Genomic DNA, 27,609 nt, shown 5'->3' on the forward strand with positions numbered 1-27,609 from the left:
AGGAATGTGATTTTCATAGTTTGAACTACCGAAGCTTTTCACTGTATTTCAAGAGCTTTCTACATGTAATTCTGGGTGGGATGGAGTTGTCTCAGTGCTCTTAGCATGGTTAGACTAAAAAATAAAATTTCACTGCAGCAATATTTTGGCATGGGACAAAAACCAGAAGTTTTATGGACCTTTTGATCTCATGTTCTCTTTCAATAAGACCTGAACCTATTCCCATTTGTCAAAAGATTTATATTGACTTTCACCTAGACTGGGCCAAGTCCTTCTGCAAAGGAGTTAGCAAGAGCAGTACACCCTAACTTTTTTTGAGTAAATAAAAGGGGTGTTGTAGAAGAATTACAATGAAGCCACAAGGAATAAAAGGGTTGTTAAGAGGGAGGTTGGGGAAGAAATAAACAGCTCAGATAGTTAGTGCCAGTATGAGCAGCAGCTGTTCCACTCAGCCAGATTAATGTTTCTTTATCAAGCTATGAAAAAGCTTTAAAAAATACTATGTGGGTAAAAAAAAGACACATTAATAGTCAAAGGAATAATAAAGCAAATGCAACCTAACACCGATTTAACTAGATTTGTGTTTGAGAAACTGTGAGTTTCTTAGATTGAGAAACCTAGCAGCCTAGAAACCACTTGTACTGGAAAAACTTGACATGTGTCTTTTTGTGTTTTAACTCTGGTTGCTGATATTCATGTGCCCACTGCAATAATTTAAGATATTTTCTCCCTATTTTATGTAAAAATCAGTCATTTAGCTTGAAGGTAATGACAGGGTTTGGGTTATACTATCAGGATGAAGGTCCATGAACACAATAGCCAGCTTGCAGGCAAATAAGCCATTGAGCTTTGGTAAGTATATGCACAGCGGAAACAAACATGGTCCTTGAATCAATGTAAGTGCTCTCTGCTGCCCAGAGCAGTAGCACAGAATGATTTGATGTGAATTCATTCTCTGAATGATCAATTGCCTCACAGTAGAAAAAAAATAGAAAATAGAACAGCTTGAAAAAAAGGGCTTTTAAATGAAGCCTGACCAACACAGAATGGAAAAAAGAGCAAATTTAAACAGCTTTTATTATGAGGTGAAAAAGGTTTGAAGTTGTGAGTAGACAGTTACCTTCTGCTTGATTTCTCCATATTCAGAGCGAAAAGAAAAGAATCTATCTTTTTTGTGAACAAGAAAGATATCTGGCTCCTTACCACTGAACAATCTCCAATAACCTGATTTTTGGCCAAGTGTTTGGGCCATAAGAACAGAGAGGTAGAATGAGATCAGTAAGTACATTTCTTCTTGCAGCTTTGAATTCAAACCCAAATCCACAATCCATTTACCCTAAGATTACAAGATGACTGAGACAAAGGGTGCAGAAAACAAATATTGGCAAACATTATATGATTCTTTAGCTAAACAAGATGGAGAATAGCTCTGGTGCTGTTTTCATTTACATGTGCTTCAGGGATGTAGCTGCTCCAAAAGAGTGCACTAGTAAGTATGACATACTCCTGGTTTTGGAATGTTTATTTTGTAAGGTAGATGAAGCAGATAAGTCTCTTGCTGACTTGGAAAAATAGGAGTAAATTTCATAACAAAAGGTGGGCTTGGCTCAAGTTTGTCTTTGTACCAGAAGAGCTTGTTCACGTATTTAGTGTCCTAGATAAACCCCAATAGAGTTTCCTGAACCATGAGTACCTTTGGAAACTGAGAGGCATCACAGAAAATCTAAAGGTTTGACTGAATTATTGCAAAATATTATCTCTATTCCATCTCCGTACAGCTTCAAATATTGAATGGAAACGACAGGCCTCTGAACCTCCATGAACAGATGACCAGAAAAGACCTTCTGCAAGCCCCATATGGACTACATTCCCCAAATTCACGCTATTTTGATCTCTTCAGCCCAGGTCTATAGTAGGGTTTACATTCCTGACTATTTCTGATCACAGTGCAAGAATGGTCCATTGGCCCATAACCTACAGCTGAATTCACATCTATCTGCAATACCTCTGGTGAGGTCAAGAAATCAAGCTTTCCAATAACAATTTTAATGGTAATATACCTTTCAATAGCAGTACAGGACATTCTTGCATGCCTTACCTCTTTACACAATCAGAATAATGTATACACCACTTTGGCGACACCTCTTCTTTTTTTCTTATTTAATTAAAAATAAAGCAACACATTCTGAAATTTTCCCCTTATAATTGCTGGCTCTACAATCAATCATACCTAAATCTCAGTCTAAAATAGCTGTAGTAGGTGTATGCCTGAAAAGATGTTTTCTAACTAATAAGTAATCTAGATGCTTTTATAGTAGCAAAGCAGAATACACGTGAAGGTAAAATCACCTTGGGTAGATAGAATACATAACTTTTGTTAATGTCAGCTAACATTAATGAAACTAATGAAAATTTTCCTGGTAAAATTCCCTAGACTTGAAAAGCCAAAAAGGAGGGAGCAGTCAGTTAAGGCTTCACTGGCTTTTGTAGGCTAAAGAATGAAAAAATCCCCGAAGAAATACCAAATTATTGATAAATTTTAGAGACCAGGAATGATCCACAGAAAAATGCAGATGCAATGGAATATTATCATCTGTTCTTCTGATTTGTGTCTCATACTCTGTGTATGGGATGTAGAATTATTTAACAGGAAAACAAAAATCAGGCAAACGCATATTAATATGTATGTATATGTACAAATTACTGGCAAAAGTTTTGAAAGGCTTTTAAAAGACTCTCAAAAAACCAATCTTATCTCTTTTGTCACTGAAGGTATTACTGCATTGAGTGAGACAGTTATCCAGGGCTTCCCATTTATTCATTTCAGTTAACATCTAGAAATTTTAAATCAAATTGATTGGCATGGGTTTGGATGTAATGAGAACTTTGGAAGATATGTTGAAGGTTTAACCCTCAAGTTTTACATTTGGTGGAAGAAAAAGACAGAAGAGCTTGTGCAAGAGTACCTTCCAGAGTAACACTGGGTTCCTAAAATGCTTTGGAAGAGAGAGAATCTGTAATAACAGCTAGCATTACTAGATAATAACACTTTATATCTGAAAAGCAGAGTTCAAGAAGAGTGGAATTTAAAAGAATCATAACATATAAAATTAATCTTAATTTTTCACTGCTCAAAACCACATGCCTTCATGCAGGTAAAAACTAAAAATATGTGGAAGGGCAATGAAGGCTCAAATGAGCTCTTGGAAAAGCAGTATCAAGTTTAGGTATTACTAAAGCTTAAAACCAAATATGTAACACTACCATATTTTGTAAAATTAAGTACTGTTTGGAAAACAAAATTTTTCAAACAAGGAAAGAAAGTTTTAATCAAGGTGGAATGTTTATCAGTTTTTAGATGCTCAGTAAAGTTATCTAACCTTTAAGCATTATGTACATTTCAGTGAAAACCAAATGAATCAGTTTTTTTCTAATTTTTTAATCAAATTCCAACATAAATTGCAATATTTCATCTAAAAAACATTATGGTTTGAATTAATATGCTTTGTTATTCACTTCTCCTAAAATGGAAAGCAGGGTTAACCAGGCATTACTAAACAGCTGGCACATTTCAGCCCAGAGGTGGTTACACTTCAGAACAGGCTTGAAAGTAGAACATGATGGTTTCTGCAATGTTTATTTTTAAAATGGTGCTTTTAAGAAGGCTCATGAGAATATTCATATAATGGTGGGTTTCCTTTCCAGGGACCTAGGTGGGTACCTTCCATGGGTACTAAATTGCTCAGATACTTTGGCAATATACACCAACAGTATTTGCACTCATTCAGAGCACGTTGATTAATCACATGCCAAATTTTCAAGCAAAAACACATTGATTTAATTACAAACACATTTATAGTATTTAATTTGCATGTGCATTCCGTCTATATTGATAACTGCTCCATATTTACATAGTCCTTCATCTTGAAGAGCCTTGAAGCAATTTACAGCTCCAGAACAAGTCGGTCTAAGGCGAGCCACACAAACAGATCTCCCCTTTTCCACATGCAGTTGAGGAGGGGGAAGGGTGTCAGCCAGCTGTAGAGCATTGGATTTCGGCCCTGAGACTCTGAAGAACCCTGTACGCTAGATGTGATGGCCATGCATAGGAAGAGCATAATGAGAACCCACATTCCATTCCTACAATATCAGAGGGGAATTCACAGCAGTTCAGTCTGGCTGGGGCCCCAGATTGCAGCCCTGCCCTGATTTTTACCGTGTGTCCTTTTTCCCCTTCCACTCAGACCTACTTTTACACTTGGGCTGCCAACCTGAAGGGCAGGCCAGACCACTGGGTCTTCTCCAAAATGCTGCTAGTGTGGTGCAGCACATCCCCCAACTGTACTTCTCTCTAGTCAGAGAGGTGGGGCCACCTAAGAGACCAGGCCACTTCCAGCCTCTAATTTTTCTTGGGAGGAAACCTAGGGATATCAAAAGCAGGTCAAACAGCTTTTGGTAGCTCCTTCCAAGATGCCCTGCTTACATACCTGTTCATGCTGGATGTTTTTAGTTTTCCAGATCAACAACCCTAACCCATAAAAAAATGGGGTCTATATCTGGCATTTTTAAATGGCCTTTGTAAGACCTTTCTTTGTACATGGCTGGGTTCTCAAGCCATTTTGCATTCCCTTTGTTTTTCACTCTTCTGGGAAGTACCTGAGGATGCAAAATGATAACATCATACATGTTCATGCAGTATTTTAAAAGAAAAATATATCACCATTTTTTTCTGGGGTACCAGGATAATCTCTCTTTATTGGGCGTTTCACGCAGATTTCTGAATTGTTGCATTTCTGTGTCAGGCATGGACCACTCCGTATCTTACTCTTTTAATTTAACTTTCAAGGACAGTTGAAAAAACTCATCTTCAATTCAGCAAACAATGCATCATTTTTCATGTAACAAAAACAAACTAGTGCTCATTGACCAAATGCTTCTTCAATCAAAATCTCTTTATCTGTCTGAAAGTCAGTTGTCTTTTCTGTGTTTATTACAATAATAAATGGAATAGTTTGAAAGGAAAGCAAACAAGAGGTATTGCTGGAAAATAAGCAAAAACTAATTACCACCTATAAAACTCCTGTAAATTTAGAGTGACTACCTTACCATGAGTAGAGGCTTACAAAGCATCAAACTGGAATGTGGCTTAGAAGCTGGTATTTTCAGCTCTTTTCGAAATGATTCTAGAAATAATATCTACTTTGTTTACCCCAGATACTGCTTCCAATTCTACAAATCTTGGTTTTCTTTTCCTTTCTTTTACCTGATAAATTACTATCACCTCATAAAACTCTAATATCTTTCAGCTCATATTCCCAGCACTGGCTGGATCACGCTACAGAATTCTGCGTGCTCAGGGGGCCTGCCAGTTAGAGATAGTCCCAGCTGTCCCTCAGCAAGACGAGTGCCACTCTTCTTTGAGTGTTTTGCTTAGGGTAGATTTGGCAGGTAAGATGGGTCTCAGAAACTTGTAAATGAGAAAAGTAAACACAGTAGATGCAAGCCAGCCATAGGAAGCAAGAAGGGTATTTTCTCCATGAATTCTCCTTTATTTCCCTTGCTTTGTTATCTCAGTTAGATTTTTTTTCCCTTCATTGCATATAATCAAAGTGTGAATATTGGTTTATCTCTTGCATACAGTCCTTACTGGTGAAGTTTTGGTTTTAGAGAGAGAAAAGTAAAGCAGTTGATTTTATTTCCTGAATGTACAAAGACATTAAAAATCCACTGACAGCAAGAGAATTCCCACTGTCTTCAGCCACCTTTGGACAGGACAAAGTATGTTGTTTTGAACAGTCAGTTCATGTTTGCAATCACACCCAGGATCATATACTCACTCACTCATGACTTTGTTAGAATTTTCTGTGCAGAATAGAGTTCAGCGTAGGATGTCACTGCAACAGAGCACAATAGAGGGCATTAAAGTACCCACAGTTGTCCTCTAGTAAAGAAATGTGCCTGTGTGAGGCCCCCCCCAGGTTCCTGACTGAAGAACAAAGGCGTTATGCAATCAGTTTATCTGGAATGGAGCACATGCAATCTCTTTCAGAGTTGTCCTTCCAAATGTTACTAACATGAACTCTAAGCTCAGATTCTGAATAACCTGAGGAGCAATAGCTGTATTTTACATTTATGGTGGTTTTAGATTATATATAGAGTGCTTGTTCTATAAACATTGCCATAGACACAGCAATGCAGTTTATCCAGGAGAAAAGCTAGAGTTAACCTTAAAATGAAACAAAGGCAAGGAAAAGGAAACGGAATATATGGGATCTGAACAAGCTGTTACCTTCTATAAATGTGGATAAACTTCTATGAAAATTACTGATATCCAAGCAGCAGAAACTTGGTTTTTTAGCCTCACCTTACAAATAGATTGGACAACTATTTACAAAGATGCAACTGGTCATGAGAACAACTGAATTTCTTTATATTTGAGTAATCCACTCTCTAATTGTAAGCTCATTATCACTGGTACCCACAGAAAGCTTTCTTGCATACTTCTCTACTTATGTGAAACTCTGTGCATGGAAAAAAGCAACTGGATGAAGAGCAGTAAGGAGAACAGCAAAATGCTCTTTTCCCTGGGAGGCTGGCAAACACTCCTGACATCTGCTGTATCCAAGAATGAGAAGGTGGTCAAAGTCGCTGAATCCCTTCCAGTCTCCACTTCTCCCTCCTGTTTTACCACTTACAGTGTGGGTTCCAGGTACTTGCTAACTTTATTAGTTTGAAGACTTCAACCTTTTTTTTTTTTTTTTGTTTATCAAACATCCTAGTCGGTGGAAGCCTTCATCCTACCAATGACAAGACACATATGCAAAGTGGAGAAATCATAACCAGACTCTGATATATGCAGAAACAAAGACTTAAAAGTGCATGCTCTATCTGTTAATATACATGTATTTTTAATTTTAGTTAATCTGTTTGTATGTACATTGGATAGTGCTGTAGGCATGCAAGCAGTCATTTTAGACGTCAAGAAAAGATGATGTGAAAAATTGCTGAAAGGGATTGTAAAGAAATAATGAGGAGAAAAAGGACAAGGAGAAGAGAAAAGGGAAAGCCTTGAAGAAGATGGGGGGATGTCCAGGAGATATGAGAAAAGGACAGTATCTCTTCATTAGCTGACTACTTCAATAGGAGAAGCTGGAGGAATGCCATGGCATCCCAGAGCAACACATTTGTCTTGAGGACTTCTTGGTTATAAAGGTTTACTATCCTTACCCACATCTATCTCCTTTGGATACTTTCTTTTAGCAAAGGAGCAGGCATATAATGTCAATTTTCACACCATTCTTCAGCTTTTTCAAAAATCAGGAATCTCTAGGAAATGGAATCTTATGTGCAGGCACAAACACAAATATGTCTACCCTTTCCAGATAGAAAGGAGTAATTTCAATTTCTAGCTTTACACACCACAGCAACATCTCTGTGTCTTGTGCCTGATTTCTGCGATTTCCATAGTTACTTTATTTAGGTTTCTACCAGAGACATCATGAACTTCAGGACACTCAGTACTTAAAACCAAAATTACACTTGTGTTTTTTCTCTCCTAAGGGCACCTTGCTCAGGTTGGCAATCTTGTTTATGCATACCCTATTTCACAGTAAGCAAGCACTGCTGCTCAGCTAAGCTGTTTGAATGTTGATTGGCTTTTCTCTTCATCTCTCCCTCCTCCCTCTTCTGCCATATCCTCCTCTTCTTTCCCATTTTCCCTTCTCTTTTGCACTTGCCACAGGAAAGAAAGAAAAAGAAAGGAAAAAAAAAAGCAACAGAAAAAAAAAAGGAAAAGATGCCTTTGGGATTCCTTAAGTCTATGTTGGCAGGACTCCTTGTTTGTGGTGCAGGTGTGCAGGAGACCTCCTCCATGTCGTCGCCACAGCAACCTGCCTGTCTAATCTGCTGAATATAAAAAAGAAATACACAGAGAAAAGCCATCCACTCCCTTTTACTCCATCCATGAGCCCAACAGAAGGATATAGTTTCCAAGCATTCCTCATAATTCCCCAGCCATTGCCCAGGCAACAGCCACAAGGAGTTGGCAGGCCCTGTGGAGAGAAAGCAGTCCCTGTCTGGAATTCATTCCACCACCAGCACCAAACACCTCCCTCCCCCACCTCATGATTCTATGTTCTTTGCCCTGCACAAATGTTGCATGCACGTGCATGCACACACAGACTTTCACATGCAGAGCTTAGACCCTTGCATGTCGCTCCTACCTTCCCCCCTTCGTAGCAGGTCAGATCAGGAGCACATGCATTTCATCACCCTTGACTTCACGTGATCTCCTGTTCCCAGAATACACACAGGGAGAAGCCAACAGAATATTTCAAAGCTGTCATTGCCTGAATATTTATTCTAAAATGACCCCATGTCCCTTCTATTGTGTCTCTTTTAATGATTCAGTGTTACCAATAACAAGGTAAATGTTAGATCTAACTTTGTAAAGTTCAGCCTCCCATAGGAAAAAGTCTAAGAAGTTTTACATTACACAGTATTGTTGAGATCATATGGCTCAGCAGCCAGATACTGTAGTGATAGATACTTCAGAAATGCCAGCTGGGAACTCAACATAAGCATTTGGGAGAGGTTATAAAAAGACTGGGTTGGAAACCTGTGAAGGTATTTAAATCTCTAGTCACCTTTCAGATGGGCTGTTCTGCTAGCAGTGTGTTTATTGTCTAGAGAAAGGTTTGGTGAGAGAATACTCCTTATCAAAGCTCGTGGTTTAAAGAGCAATCCCTCGCAGTTTCAGTTATGACAGCTGTTTCTGGGATATGAAGAGGTTTTTCAGACTGTGGGCTCTCTATCCCCTGTATCCAGCAGTGAAAGCTCTCGTTTGTCTTCCCACCATCATGTTGATGCAGCTGGGTTTGACGCTGCTTACCTCAGCACTTTTTTTTTTGTTAAAAGACAGAAGGCTTACTTGTGATCCCAGCCTTTTCCTATCATATGACACTCAGCTAGTGGTTTTGGTGACTTATTTACTGGCACTAACCCAGTAAAAACAAAAATGAACGTTCACAACTAATAAATCCTTGAGCCCAGATAGCTTCAGCTACATTAGTAGGATTACATCAAACTGTCCAGACTGATACCAGTATTCCCTGGGAACCTGAAATCTAGCAAGTACAGTGGGGGTCTGTTTCATCCTCACTTGAGCTGGTCTTTGATAATGTAATATACAGGACAGCTAGGAGTACAGTGCTAGAAAGGAGTGTGCATAAAAACAGAAGTTATCTTCTTCCCTCTTGCTTGTTGGATTAATTTGGACACTTCTAGTAAACTAAATAGTATAACAGTATAAACAGCCTGCAGAGCATAATAGCATCAACTCTGCCAGAACTAGAGACACTGGAAGAGAATTTCCAACTTTCTCAGCTGCAGTGAGGGGCACCATTTTGCTGCAGACGAAAGGTCAAAAATGTTTAGCTAATGCAAATCTGTGCTGCGCTTTACTGCATACAGGCTGAGGTCAGTACTCTCTGTAACATTATAGGAAGTAAAAGCATTCCTCCAGTGTGCTGATGATAACATTGTTTAACATGGCATTCCTCTTTCTGATCACTGTAACATCCTTACAGATCTGACGTATAATATTTCCATCAGTGACAGGGCTCTGCTCTCTAACCCTTTGACACTCTTCCCTGTAAAATCTTTCCACATTGCAGCTCAGGGAGGACAATGTTGAAAAATTGTGTTTACCACAAAGAGAATTTTTATTAACTTGCAGGCATGATTCTTTGAAAATGCATTGTACAGTCCAGAATTTGGTAGTCTAGAGTGCAGAACTCCATCAGGAATGTGCTATTGTAAGACAAGGAGTTTATTTCATTTCATAAGAAAGTAACTACATGAAATGCATCAAACAGCCTGGCTTTTTTGCTCTGCAGGAGGGTTTACTACTTCCTTCTTCTTCTCAGAAAAAATAACTAAGGTTACTTAATGTGCTATTTGAGATCTGGCAGTCAAGTGGCCTGTTCTCTGTGCTTTATAAAGACAAACCAAGAGACCCACTGTTGCACAGAGGAACTCTTCCTTACAGTGCAAACAGCTGCCTAGCAATGAGCGAAGCCTGAACATTAGTGCTGCTGCCACAGAAAGGAGAACATATGTGTCTAGCACAATGATGGCGAGAAGAAATGAGGGTGCACTTGGTGCTCAACTGTGTCTTCCAGAAAGCTGGGGGGCGGGGTATGTAGATGAGGTTTCACTGAAGGGGAAAGTACTGGAAGTAGTCTAGCTCTGACATATGCTCTTAATGAAAAATGTTTGATAAACCAGGCATTCTGCCACCCAGTGACATCCACTTATCAGAGGAAAACATGAAAGAATTAAGAAGAGAGAAGGTATGATGAAAAGAAAGAAGTTTCTCCTGTTAAGCTTGGCAGTCAGGAGACAGCAATTCAATGCCAGTGCTGCCATAGGTTGTGTGCATGACCCTGGTCACAACAAATCACTTAATCTTGCATTGACTCCATTTTCCATCTGCAAAGTAGGAACAATTCTTTGTCAGACGTTATTTATTTTTTCTTTATTTTTGACCATAAATTTAGTCTTCTGTTTATTTAAATTTCAGGCCAATGATTCATGCTTAAGTGTCTGCAACAGTGCCTTACAGATTGGAATTCTAATTTTCTATGGGATATTTACATAGACAGATATTTCAAAATTTAAAATTAGGAAATCTGTGCAGAAAATAGGTACTGTCCTGTAATTAAAAATACAGTATGTTGAGAAAGACAGCTTTCTTCCATATGGTACAGTTAAAATCCTAACAACTTGTGTGGTTTCCAGGAATCTGGAAAATTGGAGCAAAAGTATGGATTAAGTTACTACAAAAGCAGAATTCCAAAAATCTGAAACAAATCCATAGTAAATTATTTAGAATTACTGCTTAACTAAGCTTTTTCTTAAAGTTCTTGAACTTACTTTCTTTTGTCTGTTTCAGTTTCACTCAACATTTCGTCTGTCTTTGAGATTCAGCTTCCTGGAGGTAAATCAGAGGTTTTTATTCTTTGAAGCAAAGGAAAAATACTGATGTTTTAATAATCAAAGCAATAGAAAGATGTGTGCTCATCTCTAGAAATGAGCCGTGTACAGGATGACCAGCATGCCACTACACTTCTTAGATGCTTGAAACTGCATGTTCTCCAAAGGAGAGGTTTTTCACTCTGGCGAGTACAGCCACTTCAGTGGTCTAATGATAGAGAATGTTCTGGTAAAAGAATTGGGGCAAAAGCTAATCCCAAGTTCTCTTTAACATGTATGGTACTGTGTAAATGACAGCGTATTTGCTGACCACTGCAGATGTCCCTATATCTGAAAAAAAAATCAGGTCTCTTATATTCAGTATCTGTCTCTGTTGTTTAAGTGTCAATTTATAGCTCTATTTTTCTGGGTATAGCAAGCTTACACCACTTTGACAAAGGAGAGACTTGGTTCTACCTGTATACTCCTTCATGATTCATGACATGAAAGAACACAGATTTGAAATCCTGTTTGCTTTTTATGAGGTAAAGAAAATTATGTTTTCTGTAACACTGACAATACTTCATCCAGAAAAGCAGAAAATGTTATATTTTTCTTTCATCCAGCATTCACTTGTTTTCAATTACATTCTGTTAGACTTCTGTTTAGATTACAGTGGAGACAGGAAATAAACCTGTTTAACAGCCATACCCTCATTAAGCAAAAAGTTGCTAGGCTGTAAAGTCAGGAGGGATCAATGTGTTCATCCAGGCTGACCTCCAGCTCAAACACACACCATTAGACTCCCCTAGAAGTCCTTGATTAGTTGCAGCAGCAGGTCGTGTGCTTGAGCTGAGTATAGAGGATTATACAAAACAGTAACTTCTCCCTAAAAGACCCATCTTCACAATCATTATTTAACTGGAATACCAACTCTAACTCACATCAAACAGATATGTTTATTCATTGAAGGGAAGGAAAGAATCTTGCAGTGCACTGGCACTGAATATAGCTACAATAACTCTCATAAAACACATCTGCCTTTCAAAATTTCTTTGGAAGTGGACCTTCAGTTTTATGAATGTTTTGTTTTCCTGTTTATTGCTCTCTTCTGCTGGAAGACAGTCCTCTAGACATTTTGTCTTAATGTTTTGACTGTAGATTTAGTTGAGAATCTGGACATAGTATTTTGTGAGTAAGTATGGGATCTAATCAAGAGAGGCTTAAAGTCCAAGTTCAGTGATACATCAGAGGCCCAACTAAACCCCGTAAAACTTCCCGTATCTTCTTGGGCTTTATCAGACCAGAAGAAAACTGCTTTATGGTGAACTTTGGAGGTAATTCCCTGCACTTGGAGAAATATTTACAATATCCCTGGTCAGCAGACCTTAAGTGACAAAAATGAAATAGTAGTGCATTAAACTTTTCTGGTCCTTCTCTTCATACATTATGCTAGGAAGAAATATGTTTTAGATCTAGGTGTACTAAAACCAGCAATCATTGAACCACTGCACCTAAATAAGTTTTGCACCTAAATAAACACTGACAGTGTACTCAAAGGAGAACTATGATTCTGCACCTGCAATTATTGGAGGTCAATGAAATGTCTGCATTGCCTGGAACCTTTGTTTTCCATCAATCACAGGCAGACAGTGGTGTATTTCTATCCTTAAATGCTTATTCAGCAAAAACATACGTACAGATGCTAAAGAAGCATTTAGAGAGACTGGCAAAATAAAAAATATGAGCAGAATTAAACAAAAAAATCCCCCAAACACTACTACTTTATATATACAAACTCTCAAGTAATTTCTTACCAAAGTAAAATTATATACCTAAGCAGAAAAGTCAGGATAGAAAATGCTTATTAACACATGGCTATTAATTATAAAAATGACCAAATACTGACATAGGTAGTTTCCCAACAGAAAATCCTTCTGCAGTATGCAAAGTACGAATAGCATTTATTCAATTTGCTAAGGAAAGAGTAGAGATTTCTTTCTCATGTCAAATAAATAGAATAAATAAAGAACCCAATGCTGAGCTTTCTTTTCCATTTATTATCTATTAAGTCTACAGAGATGGGATGGTGCAATTGCAGAGATAAAACCCTTTAGCTTGTATCTAAGCGATGTAGAAGAGCTCCCTAACATCTGTCCCACAGCAATCATCGGTTAAGATGTACCTGCACTACATTTCTCAGTTACCTTTTGCTGTGGGATACAGAGTATGTTTGTAGTTAAGGAATGATTCAGACTTAAGGGGAATAATACAAAGTTTTTACTCCAATGCAAAAGAATTCCTGGGCAGTCTTGGATATTTTTCTTGATCTCTTTGAATACCACTTGTCTCTTTGCACCAAGGTGGGTAACAGACTTGGTCTCCCACCCTGACTCTGTCTTTCTTAGGTAGAATATAAAGCCATCCGGAAGTTAATTTTGGATGGGTGATAAAAGAGGGTCCTGATCTTAATCAGGACTTCAAGACGAGAGAGTAATTCGTATTATCAACAGCATTGCTGTTACTGGTATGACTGCATCATTGGTTACCGTACACCACTGAACCATTACTTTGCCTGTGGAGACAAGTACCTGTTCTCCCCATAACAATCTCTCTGAATTTATTAGAACAGGTTTTAAGCTCATATGACCCTTTCCATATCAATGAGATATCAAAGATCATTATGAGTCAAAGGCTGGCAAATCTGTGAAGCTTGTTTGACATTCACCAACAAAGACAGTAAAAAGCATCGTAGGCAATTCCTAAAAAGCTTCCTTGGCCTTTTAACAGACAATACAGGTATATCTTGAGCTACACTTCCTCTGGAAAGCTGCATTAAATATGTTACCCTACATTTTACCACTTCTTTTTCCTGCCAGTCACACCAAATGAGATTAAATGGATTGTAGAGCTTGAAAGTTGCGCTTTTGCACCTGATCCATGAGAATCAGTGTGGATTTTCCATCAACATTAGTAAAAAAACATGCTAGGCTAACAAGATGGTGCAAAGTTAGCATTCCATTCAACCTCCTGTGTGAAAATTGGTGGAGAGGAGATATCTGTATGGGTAATGGACAACATAAGGTACACCATGTACTAGCCCTGAGGTCTAACTCTATGAAGTCAAGAGAAAAGTTGGACTTTGGACCTGTCTCTCAAAGGATTTGAAAAGTAGAGAGCATAGTCGTAACTGGATTTAGGTCTGAACAACCCTGCTATCCATCTCAGGAGACAGCAGAGAAAAGCTGGGAGAAGGATACTGAAATCTTACTTTATCAATGCAAAAGGAAATCTTTCTTAAACAAAACTTTGCATGGCTTTTAAATGTAATCAGTAGAAATCAGTAATCACTACCGGTGTTAGAAACTGCCATAGTCCCAAGATTAGCCAGCGCATAGGGCTGAAAGATAAAGTCAAGAGTATGAGCTTTACCACAAAAAAAAAAGAAAGGAAAGCTTTTCTCATGAAATGTTAAAGACATTACAGTTCTCTATTGTTTATCCTCTGTCACCAAAAACTCTTGCTAAGGTGCTCTAAATCTGTTGTTTTCAAAGTGTAACTCTTTGCCAAAAGAAGTCAGGAAAAGGCACTGTGCAGATATTTTCTTCAGCATTAGAGTACAACTACACAATATTGAACAATACCTCTAAAGCATTATGTCAAGCCATATCCTTAAAGACTGTTATTTTCAGTCTTTTCTGATCACCATCCCATGTAGCAACTATTTGAAAAAAGCTGACATACACAAAATGTATTTTTTTTCCAAAATTAAACAATCCAGTGCAATTGCATCAATGACTGATCAATATTCTGCATATCTTTTCATCAATGAATAAGTGCAAAACATCTAAAAGGGCGAAATCATTCTTCTTAATTCCCTTATTGCATGCAGTAATTTGAAAGAGAGGCTGGGATGACTGCAAAAGTAATGAGTAGCTCTAGTTTAAGCAAGTCACAATTGCTGTAGACTAATGTCATCCATTGCCTATCTACTGAGATATCTGCAAAAACAAGCATTTCCTCCTACCACCAGCGTGCAGAAAATATAAGGTAGGCACAGAAATGTTGTACCGAGAAGCTGAACGGCCTTTGTGTATCACTGGGGAGTGGAGAAACCTTAATTTCCGTGGGTTTTTTATTATAATTTTTTGAGCAAGTGATAATTTCTTGCTGAGTGGACTACATATACCTGCCTATGCATTTGGACTGAGTGTCACAAAAGATTGATCTTGGATAAAGGAATGCTTTATTTAAAACTAAATATGAAATCAGGATGTCTCAAAACTTCTCCTGTGCTTCACCTTAACATGCTATTGTGTGCTAATAAGGCCAGTATGTGGGGCCGCAGGCTTTGTTGACAAAGCCTATGGCCAGACTGGTCCCTGAAAGTACCAATGGGTACTCCTGTCACACCAAAGGACTGAGCTGCTGAGCCTTTCAGGAAAAAAAAATACATATGCTTCCTCATACCTACTGTAATGCAGTATGCTCTCTTGGTTTTTGCTACATCTAACCATGTGGAGTTAGTGGCACATGTGCTGGCCTAACATTCACTGTCATTCCAAATATCCTACAACAGAATAGTCTAACAAAAGGGATTGGTCTTTGATTGTAGTTCCTGTTGTACTTGAACAGCAGCAAAGAGTTATCTACTCTTTCTGTAACTAGCAGCATGGTAAGAAATATGAGGGGTACTGTAGCTGTATCTCTGGTCAGAACTCCTTTGCAATGTAAATGTCACTCCAAAACATCAGCCGAATTTAGGCAGCACATCTTACCTTGCTTTCAACAGCTGCATCCTGGAATCCTTGTAACATTTTGTCCACTAATAGGAGTAGACATGAAAAGTCATTTACTTCTATTCACACATTGTCTTCTCCACTCCAGAGAAATGTCTTTTGAATCAGCAAAACAAGCTAAGACATTAAATCTGTCACTTGTCTCCAATTCCCAAAGTGCATGTTCAACTAGTCTTCATTAAAAACAAACAAGGATACATACACATATAAACCCTCATTTAGCTAGCAATTTCAATCATTTGAGCAAAAGTACAAAAGATCCAAAATGTGTAAGTCCGTAAGTTCTCCTGTATCAATAAAATTTTATTAGCAACAACATTTGATCCTGTGTTCATAGCAGTTTCCTTAGGCACTGTGGAATCGAGTACACTTTTCTCTATCATGAACTGAATATACGTTTCAAAGTTGGGGTCTCAGAGAGAAAGTCTTTGTGTCTTGACCAGGGTAAGCTGATTTGTACTATTTCTTAGAAATGGGAGCTGAAAACATTGCTGAGTTGTACTGATCAGAGGATCAAACCAAATGAGGGAGACCAAGTGAATGCTTGAATTCAGGCTAATAGATAAGGGCATTAAAGTTTCACAGTTTTTCAAATATATGAGCCCCATCCATAACAGAATATTCAAAAAATTATCTGGAGATGACCAAAAAGCACCAAAAGCAGATGCAATTTCTGAATGCAAATGCCGAATATAACATTCTCTCTTGTCCAGGCTTGGTGTGAAACTGGGGTGTTGTATTTCCCACTGATTCATTTATTAAATGCCTTTCACATTGTTCCCCCCACTGTCCCCTGCCCCTAGCCCTGGCCACTCCCTTGGGCTCTCCCTATTGGTTCCTGTACCCCAACTCCGCCCACGTACCGCCCCTGTGATCTGACAAAACCTCCCTGCGCCTGGATTACGAGGTCTCTCTGCCTCTGGGGGTCACCGGGACATGAGGTAACTATTAAAGGTCCTGTGAAGCCCTCATGGAGGGACCCTTCTCACCTCCTTTGCCGTCACTGTGTTGTAGAGCTGAGAGCTACCGGAGCAAGAGTGCGGAGACATCCGAGATGGACTCCGGGAGAGCTACAATGGTCACACTGCCCTAAGCAGCCCCACTGAGCTCTCAGGGAAAGCTGCAGCTTGCTACACTAAACCAAGCATTACAACATGAAACATTTAATTGGAAAATGTTTTCCTTGAATTTGTTATGAGCATGGTCTTTTTACTATTATGCAAATGGAGTTTCTGTTCATAGCCAAGAAAAAAAAACTTGTGCTAAGTTTTCTCTTCATTACTTTTCTTGCTCCTAGCTCTCTTTGTTTTCTTTTTGCTGAGTTATGCTTCTCATCAGTGACCAGAAGCAGTGCTAAAATAATAAATCTTTAAAAAGAAATCAGGTAAAATAATAAAACGTTCTGTACTAAAATATCCTACACCAGCAGGAGTGTTCATTATTTAGATGTAAATGTGGCCAGTAGTAAATCACAGCAGAGAAAGATGGAGAGAAAAATTAAATAGTCTCACCTCCGCTTTTTAATATGATATTCTATTAAAAATAGAAGGAGATGTTCCATAGGCAAGTTTATACATTTCTGATTTGTTTTATAGACTTTCTTGAATTATTACTGTGCTATGGGTCTTTTCCTCTCGTGTAAGTAACAATGTAAGAGACAGAAAAAGAAAATATTTCTGTGATCTTATTGTACCTTTAAAACAATTTACATGTGAAATTGGAACATGTTTTCTTCCCAAAAGGTAGTAACGTAGTACTCCAGCTTCATCATGTGTTCCTTAGAATTGTTCTTTTTTAAAAAAATTGTAGTAGCAGAGTGGTAACACTTCCCATGCTGGACAATTGACAGCCCATCTTTGTTTCTGAGAGTATGACAACCTTTGGAAAGAAGTTAAGCTTTCTAAACTTAAAGTTAACATTTGGAAGGTTCTACAGGACTCATGTTTGGCAAGCAGAGTATAGTAAAAAAAAGTGGCATTATTTTTGATCAAATTTTAATATGTTTAAAAATGTTTAAAAGCCCTGAAAACTAAAGGGTGCTGTGGAAAATGAGGCCCTGAATTAGTTCTTCCCTTTTTGCAGAAGACCCAGTTTCTAAGAATGAGTTCTGTTTAATTAGGGTGGCAGTAGCCCCTGTTTTGATTCTGGTTTTTCAGCTGTTGGCAACTTCCTGTGCTAGAACTGCGCCTGGAAAAAAAAACCCAGAAACCAAATCCAAATGGACTCAAAAAAAAAAAAGGAAATGGGAATTTTTATTCTTCTTGTGCATCTACTCGCTGGCAGTGCATGGGAAATTGAAAAGTCCTTAGTTTACAGTAAGTTCTACTTGACAACAACTAAAAAATCAATGTGTTATCAACATTATTTCCATACTAAATCCAAAACACTGTACCAGCTACTAAGAACATTAACTCTATCCCAGCTGAAAATGATCTTTTCCAGACAGACTCTCAGGGGTTATCCACAGGGGAGCAAGTTGTTTAGCTATTATTATTTGAATAGTTTTCAGCTCCATTGATGTCCACCAAGGTTAGCAAGACAGTTCAGCTAAAAATAGCCTTAAATACAAAGAGTGGGGGTGTGGAATCCAATATTTTTTAAAAAGGTGAAGTGTCAAGAACCGGCTTGAACTGCAAAAGTCTAAGACATCAAAAAGTTAAGGCTAGCGCTATGTCAATTGAAGCTATTATGGTGGATAAATAAAAGCACAATGGCACAAAGTATGAACCTTAGTTTTGATTTTCTGGCTTCAGCCTAGGGCTCAAACCTAGGGCTCATAAGCAGAACTATTAATGTTGTGAAACAGAAAGGAATGGATACATTTTAGTATTCACTTTATAGTTCACATTCACATATAGTTCACATTGTAGCAAACAACTAAAAAATCCATGTAAGCAAAATAAAATGCTTTAGTGTCCATTATTCTGTGAAGCCCAAATACAGAGATATAAACAGGACAGAGGAGCCTTTTAGAGTCCACATAACTGCTATCTAAGTCAGTGTTACACTGTGCTCCAGCTGGAAGGGACAATAACATGTGCATCTACATATTTCAAGAGAAAAAGTTCTCAGTGGCTTTCAACTCTTTATTGCACACACAGTAAGTAAAGTCTCAACATAAATGCACACCAGATCAAAGTTTTCAGGAGTAGTTCAGATGCACTCACTTCTGCTGAGATATGGTCCTTCATAAGATCTTACATCCTCACCATCTATATATAGTATATTCATCTCATCTATAAAACAAAAGATAACTTATCCTCACAGAAAGCTAAAAATACTTCTCTCTCACACTATATTTGCTATGGTTTCTGTTACTATTTTTTAAATATGCTGTCAGAAAGGTTTTGGAAAAATATCCTTGAAATGACAAAGAAAAGAAAAAATTGCAAGACGTAACTGTTTGCAAAGCATCTTAACTGCAGAAACATGAAAGTTGACATTAGTTAAACATGTGTACTTGTTTCACAAATGTAGACATCTCTGGCAACATAACTCAGTCAAGGATGAATGGCAAGAGTGCGAACACAAATGCAACTCCTGCAGTAATGGTGAGAGTTCTCAGATAGCGCTTCTTACTGTGTAGAAACAAACTGACAAAATCTAGTTCTTTTGATGGTTTTCTTTACAGCACATGATGGCATTATTTTTCACACACCTCTGTAAAATCAGTAGGTATATCCTTCCCCCAGAGTCTGCAGTTATAAACATTATACTGGCTGCTCACTGCAGCACTACCATTTACTAAGCCTGTGGAAGTACTGAATGTCTGTGTTGAATAACAGCAATTCTATCTTATATTTCAAGTGCCACAAATAAGTAGCACTTCTAACAAAATCATGAATGCAGCAGCCTCCAGTTTTCTGGGTATGCAAGGTGCATCACTCGAAATGATGAAACTTGGTTCCAGCTGGTATATGATAGATTCAAGCATTCCACATCCCAGCTTCTTCTGTGGCAGTTACTCATCACATTAGCGATTGTTCTACCCCAATCTTTTTCTCTGCTTCATTTAACCACATCATAAAGCATCCTGTTCAAGGGCCATCCAATCTTGTATTCTATTGTTACCCCCCACACACTGCCCCCCCAGCTTGGATCAAAGTCTTTCTTTCAGCCACACAGGTGCTATTTCCGCACTCCACACTCAGCTCCCAGTAGGCTACCTTAGCCCCGCTCCTGGCATATTTAGAGAGGGCTTCCTTCCAGAGTTGTGACTCCTGCTCTTCTCTACCAGCTACTTCTCCTTTTACTCTCTTAGAGGGATTTCAGATCCCTCTACTGCTAATACTTGCACAAGGAGTTTATCACAGAATCCAGTATGGAGCCCAGAAGTCTACTGGAATGGTGTGTACAGGTGGGGAGAAACAGGAGCACGGAAGGTGATAAGCCATGAGACTGGCTCTTCTTCCATTTTATTCAACTATGGATCAAGAGTATTTCCACTAAAGTCACTCAAGTTACATAAACCATACTTCACTCATACCGTACTGAGTTTCGGGAGAGGTCAGTCTCTTGCTTACTCATTCCTGTATAGTGTGTATGACTGAATGTACTTGCAGGCTGCATCAGACATTGTTCCATAAGTAGTTTTCTCTGCCTGAAAGCTTTCTGTCATTACTATTATCAATGCCCTTCTTTCTGCTCTTGATCATATGACAAAAAGTTGGCACTCTCCTAGATGAAATGTATATTAATTTCCCTATGGAAGATAAGAAAATGGCAGCTAAGGGATAATTTATGGCAGTAAGTTAAGGCATAAGTATTGACTGACTAGTCTTTCAGACAGGTCTTAGTCTTTTTATTCCTTTCTAGGTTTTTTTTATTATACAAGTTCTCAGCTCAAATTCCTTCCAGAGTTTACTAAAGGATTCAAGGACATACAGTGAGCATTTACAACATGAAAAATAGTGCTAAACAGCATAAACATCATTTCATTGTTCCAACAAACTATTCATTTCATCTTCTACAGTCTCATTGATAAAATCTGCTTCTTCTACCTTATGAATCTACTCATCCTTGCAATTTGTGATTCCCCCAATTCCAACAATATTTCTCCTTTAAATTCCTAAGTACAGTCAAAATGCAAAGCTTAACTCCCCAGCTGTTTGAAAAACTTTATAGGATTTCTTCAAATAGATGCATGTTATAAGGACATTAATGTTTCAAGAATTAATGTGAGGATATAACAAACCTTGTTTCTAGAATAAACACTACATTGGTTGTAGAGAATTAATAAATGCATGATTTGGAGATGTTTTGTTAGAATGTGACGCTAAGTTGGCTATATGCACTGAATGGCCTTTATTATCAAGTGTGTAGTGCTTTTGTTATGAATTCATTGCACATGCAAAAAGCATGTTTTTTTCTTGGATCAGAATTCATCCAAATAAAAGTTTTTCCAGCAGAACTCAAAAAACATTAATCTATTAGAGCAAATCCCCTTCTCAATTTTCTTCTTTTTTGTCTTTTTATTTTTAATTACACACTAGAGTCACCGAAGTTGTTGAAAGAGAACACTGAAAATCTTAGTGTATAAACTAAAAAAGGGATTCTGTATTTTCCTACTCTCTTGTGCTTGGGTAAAACTGGTTTAACTCAACCATTCATTAACAAACTCTCTTCCAAAGAGAGAGAAGGTGAGGAGAACTCAACCTCTCTCTCTATTTACATTTGAGAATACATGAAGGTCAATTTTTCTGTGATACTTTCATAGATAGTTTTCTTGCCATCATCCAGATAATTATTTTTCCACAAGATGGTCACAGCTATCACCCATAGCTATTGTAGCCATTTTTAAGCTTTTTTTACACTCCCCAATCTGAAAATTGGCCATTACATAAAGGTAAAAAATTTGAGCTATCTAAGATATCCGAGTGGATTCTAAGTAGATTAGAAATCAGTATGGTGCCCAGTACCATGTATCTGAAGTTTTCTGTCTCATACTCTTCATGATCTTTAAGGTTAAGGACCTGCCTAAGTGTGCTCTTGCTAATTTATAAATGGGGACATTATAGCTGCGCAGTCTAAGCTACCTTCCAAGCTCAAAAAGGATGTTTGCAGTAGCATTAGGAATGGAACCCAGCTCTTGCAAACTGCAGAAAAATAACTGACAGGATCATCCTTATCTATGCTCTGATTAAAGTAGAAGGATCTGTATACAAACAAGCTTGTTCTGCTCTTAGACACAAAATGTCTTCAGTAGCCTTTCCTTCATGTAACAATATCTATACACCTTTTAAATTTTGATTAATGCTCAAGGCATGGTATTCTACATGCAAACTAGCAAGGATACAAGACCAGAGCAAGAACAGCTTTCAGTACTGCTTTGTCCGTGTGGATGTCAGTCAAGCAGCCAACTGCTACAAGCAGCAAATTCAAGTATGTTCATATGGGACTCCTAGCTGCCCCTCCTGCCCCAGCTTCAGTGTAAGCAGCAGATTTCAACAAGCTTCTAAACTAGGCACAAAAATTAATTCATGGTTATTTTTACGGAGCTGAAGTCCCAGGCCTTCATTCTCAAGTTTGGAAGACAAAATGAGACATCAAGCCTGACACGTACACTTCAATATATAAAACACAATGTCTTTTAGGAAAAGATTACTTACATGTGCAAGCTTTTCATACACAAGAAGTGAGGAACAAATTGGAATTATAGAGCAATTTACTTCCATGACCAAATCACCAGAACAAAATTACAGGAGAGGCAGTATGACATGCTGTCTCTCAGAACACATACACCGTCTGTGTTCCTCAGAAGAAATAAGTTTATTTTCTAGCGTGCTAAAGAACATATTTCTTCTGTTTTGGGTAACCATCTCAGACACTGACATATATGTCCAAGGAAAAGGCTGCATCCATTTTTTTAAACATCTCACTTCTGAAATATATTGTGTAATTATATATAGAAATGGATTAGCATTTCCAAATACAGTGCTTCTGAAAACCATCTTGCTGAAAACTGACCTTGGTATCATTAATTCTGGATAGTTTAGTTTTTTCGGCTGCATAGATATTGTGAGGTTCACTATAGAGAAATAAAAGCACAGAAGGATTTTTAGCCAAAAGCCCAGATTCTGCTTCTGTTTGACGGGAGGATGCGCTTTTCTTCACAAGCAGCTCCCCTAATGTTAAAATCTGCCCAAAACTAATACAGTGGAGAGAAAGTTGGAACCCAACATAATAGAAAGAGGAATGGCAAACACATGGGACAGGTGAAAGACAGAATCTAGACTGCAGCAATAAAACTGGAATTTTCCTTGATTTACGAACAGTACTCCCTTAAGCTGTCATTTGGTTAAAGCTTCCTGACAGGTAGAATAAGGCTGTAGAATCAGTACTGCACTGGTGTTCAGGAGAGGGCATTTGCTTAACACGGCTAGCAGAGAGTTTCAAAAATAGTTTTAACACTCAGTGATATGCCAGAACCAACAGCCAAATAGGTATCTTTATTCCCAAATTTGTACATCTGTTTTAGCAAGCACTATGGCTGGACTCTGTCCTGAAGATAATCAATCCTGAAATCAAAACCCCAGAGTTCATCCTGGGAGTACAAGTAATAAGCACAAGGCAGTAGCGATGGTAATTTCCAAAAGGATTTGCATGTGTCCTTCAAGGGTTTCAGTAATTATCCACTCAGATTGGTAAAGTGTATTGATGCAGCATCACGTAACGTTCATGCAAGTTGTAACCGGCATTCTTTTTTAAATGTAATGATGGTAAGAACTGTTCAAAAACTTCACCTACTTGTTTATGTCCGCAGCCATTGTGGGACATCAGCTAAAGGGCAGGTACAATTGTTCCTGTGTGCACAGAAGTGTTATTGAGATCAACAGACATGGGAACTCACATTCTGCCTGGAAAACAAAACCTCAGAGGGTTTCTCTGTCCTCCACATCATCTTCTTGGATTATTGTATATACTCTGTTTGCTTGACTAAAGGCCTTGTAGATCATGCTTTTAGGTAAACATGGAGTCTATGGTTAATCTTAAGGAATGAGTAAACAAATCCATCCAGTAGCATATTCCCTGGCTGGTTGTTGAAATAGTAATTAGAACTGGAAGGAAGGTGCTCTATTGCTGCAGGTCTTTCCCATCTGACCAAAAATGCAATACTGGTATGAGCACGTACACTTTGGTTTATTTCAAACAAGCTTTGGCTTTAGATGGAGATTTTCTGGTTTAGAGTTAAATCAAGAGACTATTCGAAAACTGTTCATTAGAAAGTCTGATAGCTCCTTAGCTCCACAAGAACCTCAGCTATCACAAGAAATCATAAATAAGATCATAGGCATGAGTTCCATTGTCAGGCACAAGATATGCATAAATACACCCATCTTATTCAAAGTGCAACCTGGATGAGATTATACCTAGATGTTGATGCAATCAGGATTGAACATAAAATGATGTAACTCTGCAGAACAGCAGCAGCAGCCTAGCTGCTTATCTTTCTCTTAGTTTTCATTGTCTTGCTTTTTTCTGTGTCCTTTGTAAATTTTCAATTGTATGATTTCTTAAAAAAAACCCAGAACCCAACAGATTGAACTTTAGACAAGGTAGCAGGTTTATTTACATTTTTTTAAGTTCCCATTTCAAGCTTTTTGCATTGACTCTGAGAACAAAGTAGTCTGAAAACTGAGACTTTTATGTCAGTATAGGTAAAGCTTGAAGAGAACAGAAAATACCACAATTCTTATTCTAAAGATCAGATATTATGGATTCAGAGGTCTATAGAAATTCCAAGCAGGTTTCATGTATGTTTCATATATTTAATGTAGAGGAAAGATGTGGATATTACTCTGCTGTAAGGAAAATTCAGTTTTCAAAGGTGAACTTTAAAAATGTTTTTCCCTTCCACTTCCTCATTTCTGTTGCCACATAAATGCTTTCAGCTCTCTATCACTCCTACTTCTGTGTTATGTACAAGAAGCATTGTGAAACTTGTGTAATTAATTAATAAAGAAAACTTCCTCTGATGAGAATTCTGTAATGGTACTCAGCTATATTTCTGTCATGGTTTAGGAATGGTATTCCCCAATAAAGTACTCCCACTAAAAAGAAAACCACAAACTGCTCCCTGCGCTCCTACCTCCCAACCTCCCCTCTTGTGAGAGGGGCAAAAGGCAAAGATCAAGGGTTGCGATACGGAACAATTTACTGGAAACAGCAATGATATAAGAAAAAGAAGACTGGAAAATGAAGATCTAAGGAAACTAAGATACAAGAAAACGAAGCAGCAGCACTATTAGTAACAGTGTACAGAGAGATGGTGGTTCACATGCACAAATACCCACCACGTCTGGCCTGACAGCTGCTCAGCAATGAACAGCAGTGGAGGGGTTTCTGCCCTGCCGCTCTGTTCCACCCAAAACCATGCCCCTGTTCCCAGAAGCCAAAGTCACTCACTCCTGCCCTGGGTGGTAATGGTGATGATAGATAATAACAACCCAGACATGCCTACATGGGTCAAGGCTCCAAAGCTCACCACTACTGCAAACAATTAACTCTGTCCTTGCCGAAACCAGAACAATTTCTCATCAAAGTCATATCTATGATTTTCAACTATTTCCAAAAGAAGCTGAAATCAGAATTTTGTCCAAATTCTAAAATAACAATATCTAGGCTGCCCTTCCTCTATCACATCAGCACTGTCATACCTGTGAAGGATCACTGGTCCATTTATGCAACACTCACAAAAAAAAATCGTTTCAAAACAAGCAAGTCCCAGCCAAGCTGACATCAGCTGAGGTTTTGGGGAACTATAGCAATCTTGAGAGTTCCCTTTATCCCATCCATTCATAGTCAATGAAGACTGACTCCAACAGACTGACTGGCTCATATTTTGTAAACTGAAAAGCTAAGAATATTAGGAGGAAGAAAAGGGTTAAAAAAGAGGGCACTTCCAATCCTTTTTGTTTTGCAGAAAAAGCTTTTCCACCTTTACTGAGAAGTGACTTCTAGTTTAAAGAAAAATGAGTTATCTCCATCTGACACCAGATACAGCCTGCACATGTGAGCCTCTTCCATTGCATTCATCTGACAAAAGATTTTATGGATGCTGATATTAATGTAACATCTATTGTCGTACAATACAGTATGAATCAGGAAAAAAAGACATAAAAAGAAAGTTTTTGTACATCATTTTGCTATCTTATTCCAATTTATTGCATAAATGTTCTTAATCACAGTATGAAGCATAATTCAATATACAGAAAATATCATCATGGCTATGTGGGACCATCAGCCTGGAGACCAGCAGCAGCTTTCTGACATCTCATCCTGCTTAATAACATCTCAGAGCAGTGTTTTCCTCAGAGGAATATGGTATACCACAGAAGAAAAAGGTGAAGAAGGAGCTCTCACAGTCACCAAAGTAGTTAAAATCATCTAGTTTTTTATCTTATTGTACTGTAATACCTCCAGCTGCAAAACACCAGAGCGTAAAGGCATACCCAGAATGTTATGGAGGAAAGGGAGAAGAGTTTAGAAAAAATATTTGGGTGGAACTATTGAGGACAAAACATCTTACAATTCTGGCAAGCTTTCACAGCTTACTTTTTTTTCTACTCTAGAATCACGAGCAGATGTGAGCAAATGCTGTGTAGAAGACTAGGCTTCCACCTTAAATGGAAGAAAAAAATGCAAAAACAACCTAGCAAGAAGCGCCTGCAATACCAATACCGTGAGAACAGTTTGAGGAATTGAAGGGTTTGGATAAATTTCAGGAGAACAGAATAAAATGTGGTCTACAGAACTTAAGGTACCCGCCTCAAAACCTCCTTTTCTGTGCTAAAAGATATTGTACAATTAATAAGAGAGGGAAGCTTGTGAAGTTAGCACACTGCAGTTATTCTTAAAATAACTGACTCTCACTTGTTTTTCCTCCTCTGTAAATCAACTTTATAGATGAATCCAGAATAAATTTTTGTACCATCACTACCATTGTTCATCTTGTAGACTAAGTGAATCTGCACAAGGAAAGGGGTCCATAATAGGGGGATTCTTCCAAGCAAAGCACATTTAAGCTGTATCAAAAGTTCAGAGAGTGGTGAAAGGGGAGGAAAACAGACATACTTGCAACCATTCAAACAGGAAGACCCAATTCCTGGTCCCCTATGGGAAATCCAATGGTGTAAAATAAGACCAAGTGAACATAATTTAAGCATTACATTTGATGGTAAGCACTGAGTTTCAAAATGCACTTCTGCTGACATAATGACTTCGTTTTCCTGCTCAGTCGTGGACTTCCACAGTCTCGCAATTTTGTTATGGTATTCCTTTAATTTCTTCAGAGACAGTTAAACCTAACATAACTTGTAATTTTCAGGACAGAATCAACTATAAACATAGCTGCCTGTCTAAATGAGGCCCAAAGAATCAGGATATCTGGGGAAAATGCAGTATGTGTATCTACATACATGTTGTAAAATTGCTTCATTTTGCACTGACCTCTAGTTTATTTTCGATTCTCAGCTTCTTAAGAAGTTTTGTTTGCAACTTTTCTTATCCCAGTCATGCAGCAGCAACATTTTATGAAAAAATACTGAACTGAGAATAAACCTAAGTGCAGATCACCAGTTCCTATAATTTGTAATAACAAACCTTTCATTTTTTTTTCAAAGTCTTCAGCTACCAGAATCAAGCATATATAAAAGTGAGCCTCTAACCTTTATAACTAAAGAAAGCTGGAAATATATGACCAGTTGTAGTGGTTTGGTCTAAAATACTCATTACTGTTTATCTTCTGTGAGATAAGAATTAGGAGAAATGCAAAGCAGGCACCAAACTTGAAAGAATATAAAGAAGTTTATTAACAGACCTAAAAGAGGAAAAAAAA

The 27,609-nt window shown here is 38.0% G+C and overlaps 1 long non-coding RNA gene across 1 annotated transcript in view; it reads left to right on the plus strand.

The window, feature by feature from the left end:
- Positions 1 to 27,609, plus strand: part of LOC108446379 — a 41,704-nt gene that overhangs the window by 721 nt on the left and 13,374 nt on the right. Inside the window, exon 2 of the long non-coding RNA XR_001861553.1 lies at positions 10,955 to 10,999. This is a non-coding gene — a long non-coding RNA (uncharacterized LOC108446379). The remainder of the gene's footprint in view (positions 1 to 10,954; positions 11,000 to 27,609) is intronic.

Source organism: Corvus brachyrhynchos, unplaced genomic scaffold, assembly GCF_000691975.1.
Source record: "Corvus brachyrhynchos isolate BGI_N302 unplaced genomic scaffold, ASM69197v1 scaffold194, whole genome shotgun sequence".
Taxonomy (NCBI): domain Eukaryota; kingdom Metazoa; phylum Chordata; class Aves; order Passeriformes; family Corvidae; genus Corvus; species Corvus brachyrhynchos.